The 4,127-nt window shown below is 41.9% G+C and overlaps 1 protein-coding gene across 1 annotated transcript in view; it reads right to left on the bottom strand.

The window, feature by feature from the left end:
- The window catches only part of GRIN2B (glutamate ionotropic receptor NMDA type subunit 2B), a 409,687-nt gene that overhangs the window by 173,163 nt on the left and 232,397 nt on the right, over positions 1 to 4,127 (bottom strand). The gene's annotated exons all lie outside the window — the stretch shown is intronic.

Genomic DNA, 4,127 nt, shown 5'->3' with positions numbered 1-4,127 from the left:
ATAATGGTCTGCTCCATTTGACAGATGTAAATGTACAGATATAAATATGTGCTGTATGGGTGTGTAATACGTGTACACATGAGTATGTACATGTGCAAGAATCCCACATATGGTCATTTATGAACATAGAATAAAGGCAGGAAAACCTTTAAAGCTTTTAAATGAATGCTAGTGAGAAGAAAAGGGCAGCAAAAGATCAATGAACAGAACACCCTATATAGAGAGAGAGATGAGAAAGAAGAAGAAAGAAAGGTGGGGGGGCGGTGTGAAGCAGTAATGAATGAGGAAAAGAAAAAGCCTGAGCAGCGAGGGAGGCAGTAGGCAGCCCCCGGCCGGCTGCTGCTGCTGGAAGCTGAACAAGCGGGAACAGATTTCAGCAGCAGGGAGCTCTAATCTGTCAGCAGCAGTTCCTTCATGTGTGACCAGCCGACCCAGCTTGGGGACTGGTGCCAGTCTGGGCGTACTAACCCCACCAGGCTCTCCCGGAAGAGAATGCGCCACTGATAAAAGCCTGAAAGTCAAGGGAAGTTTCTTCTACCCAGCTCCTGCTGCCACCCTCTTGCCAGCCTCTACTCATGCTTCTGCGGTGCTGGTTCAGATCCCTGAGCAACCCTTCTGAAAATCAGGCAAGTTGGACGCGCTGCTTTTACCAAATCCTTATCAGCCACATCAGGTCCTGGAGAATTTTTCCAGGAGATGACCACCTATGCACGCCTGACAGTTCCTTTGAAGAGGAAACAAAAAGAAAGGCTTGAACCGTTACTTATTTAAAATATGGGTGCTCTTATACAGATGCAAAAGCCGGAAAACCATCCCTGCTCTTGAAAAGTTAATGTTAGTTAAGTTGACCTTGGCCAGCTATGGTCCAGCCCTCACTCAGGCTTCCAGCCCATGTCATTAACCTAAATGACAGCGCCCTAGCTTTCTGGCAACTCGCCCCCTTCCTTACCCCCACCCAGCCAGCCTTTATCCTCTGGTGGGAAGAGAGAGCAGATGGAGAAATGGTCCCACTCAATTCCTAAGTAACACCACATTCAATTCCTATTAACTGTGAGTCTGTACCCTTGCCTGGGTCAGAACGAAGAGAGCAAAAAATCATAGGTACATTGCCAGACCAGGGCAAAGGTTAACAGGAGAGCCCTGGCTGCCTTTTCACTCTTCTGAGGATGTGGCCAAGGAGTTAAGAGGCAGTGTGCTCCATGAAGATTGCTGCCCCTGCCACCAGGACACCTGGGTTTTGCGCCCGCCCAGCCTCTAGCAGATGAGTGACCACTCTGAGATGCTGTGTTGACGTTTGTAAAATCCATTCATCATTCTCTTATCTATTCTGTGAATGTTTGTTTTGAAAGGATTGGATTAGATGAGCAGCAAGGATTCTTCCAACTCTAATGCTCTGATTTTAAGGGAAGCTGAGATTTTTTTTTTAAAGCTCAGCTAATGTGCAGCACAGCGAGGGACTCAAATCCAGGTGCCTGAGGCAGGTCCAGGCCAGATTCCGGCATTATCGACACGGCCTAAGCTGGGAGTCTCTGGGCCTCGGGTTTCTTAGAAACATATGAAACGGGGATAATGCCTCCTATCTTCATTCATGCTTTTATCTGACAAATATTTATCAAGCGCCTACAATCTATCAGGCACTGTGCTGGAAATACAGAGGTTAAATAAATCCTGCTTTCATGGAGCTTGAATTCAACTGAGAGGAGACAAAAAAAAAAAACATTAAAAAATAAAACAGATGCAGTATGTCGGATAAGTGCTACAGAGAAAATAAAGCAGGAGATGGGCATAGGGAGCACTTGGGAAGGACAAATGCTCTTTAAAACAAGGTGGTCAGGGACTCCTGAGGGCATGTGCACGGATCAGGATTTTTGCAAGGATCGAATTAGATATCTGACAATGCTGGCGTGCAGTAAGTGCTCACACAGGCAACCAACTCTGGAGTTAGCTCCCTCAGGCTGGCCGATGATGGGCTGCTTTTGAGCAGAAACCTCGCGACCCTCTTCTTAACCCTTAGCATTGCCACCAACCATGTCCTTTCTGGGGCAGGATCAGTTATTCAGAATGAGGCTTTCTCCGCTGAGAGCCATTGCTCTACTCTGCTCTTGCTACTTTCCTCTTCAAGACCATCCTATTCCTTCTCATAGACAAGGTACCACCTGTGTCTTCTCTCCCAGGACTATGTACATCACCCTCCCCCCCCCCAAAAAAAAACTGTCCTCGGTGAAACAGGATTCCTTTCTCACTCATTCTCCCTCTTAATCTCCCGCTCTCTCCTCCAAATTATAAATCATTTTTTAAGGAAGGAGGAAGAAGAGGAAGTAAAAGAGTTGGGAAGAGGTGGAAGAGAAAGAAAATAGAAGAGAAGGGAGAAGAAAGAAACACCAAACATGTCATGGGTAAGTTTTAAATGTTACAATTCAGCCACAGAATGAAATAGCAATTAAGGAAAGAATCATGTAGGGGTCTCAGTGTCAAACATTTGAGAATTTGGATATTTCAGTAAGTTCACGGGTTTGAACTTAAGGGAAAGAAGCAAAGATCACTTACTGAAATATCCATCTATATATCTAATATGAAAAAAAAAGTAGAAGACTAGAAGAAAACAGAAAAGTTTGAAAAATCCTCATATTCGGTCATTCCTCCTTTAGCAGTGAAAGCTTGCTTTGCCTGAATTATAATAAGCATTAAATAAATATATCTTTTAGAATAGTTATTAGATTCTTCAGCTACTTTGCCAAGTTATATCTCCTACACCACTAAACAGGTAAAGTCTCTCTATATATACACAGGTATGTCTTGCTTTACTAAACATTTCATAGGAAAACATAACTTTGCCTGATAGTCCACTTATAACTATGCATTCACAGAACCTTTTGACTGGTTTATATGTAAATTATACGACGTTAAATGAAACTATAACACATATTTGTCTTACCATAAATCTGCCTATGCTTGGCACTCCACGAACATTTAATAACAACTACAGATGGGTAATGACCAAGCAGCTCTTGTCCACAGTGTCTGAAAACTAACTGACTCAATTCTTCATTCATTTTTTAACCTCTCAGCACTTTCCAGGCCAAGAGAGTCAAGTGGGCATCCCGTGGGAGCAATCCAGCTAATACAACGGTTCCAAGGATGGGGAGTCTATCTCAAGGTTAAAGGAAGATTGTGTTCATCACAGCTTTTTAAATAAGAACCTACCAAAGCACCTTTCTTTACATCAGTTATTCCCATCTCTCAAAAGCAAGGCTTTTTGAGATGGCAATGTTAATGGGTAAAGAATTGAGGGAGTTCAAAACAAATGATGGGTAGGAAAACTTGAGGATGCTGGGGAAAAATCATTAGGCAAGATTCATAAGAGGTTTGCTATGTTGAAATCCGGCCATCTCAAAGAGCATCTCCTTTTCCTACAAGTTCCAAAAGTTGTCCTATATGAAGGGAAGGAACATAGGATCTTCAGGACAGAAAGAGAGCACAGAGGTGGGTGTCAACTGTGCCATCATCTGAGAGAAAGAAACAGACTAGCAGAGTATTGGAGAACACATTGAAAAGGAAAATAACCATTAACTGTTCCCCCAGGAAGTGATAAAGAAAAAATATAGATGTGCCTACTAATAACTAACAATTCTTTTCTAGTTTAGAGAAATAAAGAAGGATTTAGACAACTGGCAGAATCCTTTTCCCCATACTTTCAGATCATCTGGTACCAAAAGGTTTTCAGACTTTTCTCAGGAACTAAAGAGATCTTTCACTTGGAGAATGCCTGGCATAAGAAATTCTCTAACTCTTTCAATCAAATAAAGTTCCCAGTTGGAACAAAACTCTCTCAGCATGTCTTAGGCTGTGTTATAGGGCATTGTACTACATGCACTAATAAGGCATAAATGAATACTACAAAGTTCCAAGAGAAAATTAATTCTTATTAGTTAGTGTACAAAATAAGGTTGCCATATTTAGCAAAAAATAATACAGGAGCCCTGCTAAATTTGAATTTCAAATAAACTACAAGTTATCATTTAGTATCAGCATGTCTCATGCAATATTTGGGACAGACTTGTGCTAAAAAAATAACCCGCTGTTTATCTGAAATTTAAATTTAACTGGGTTTCTGTATTTTTCTTGCA

The sequence above is a fragment of the Pteropus vampyrus genome, unplaced genomic scaffold (genome assembly GCF_000151845.1).
Source record: "Pteropus vampyrus isolate Shadow unplaced genomic scaffold, Pvam_2.0 Scaffold283, whole genome shotgun sequence".
Lineage (NCBI taxonomy): Eukaryota > Metazoa > Chordata > Mammalia > Chiroptera > Pteropodidae > Pteropus > Pteropus vampyrus.
The sequence above is the reverse complement of the archived record's forward strand: the minus strand, read 5'-3'. Positions and strand labels throughout refer to the sequence as shown.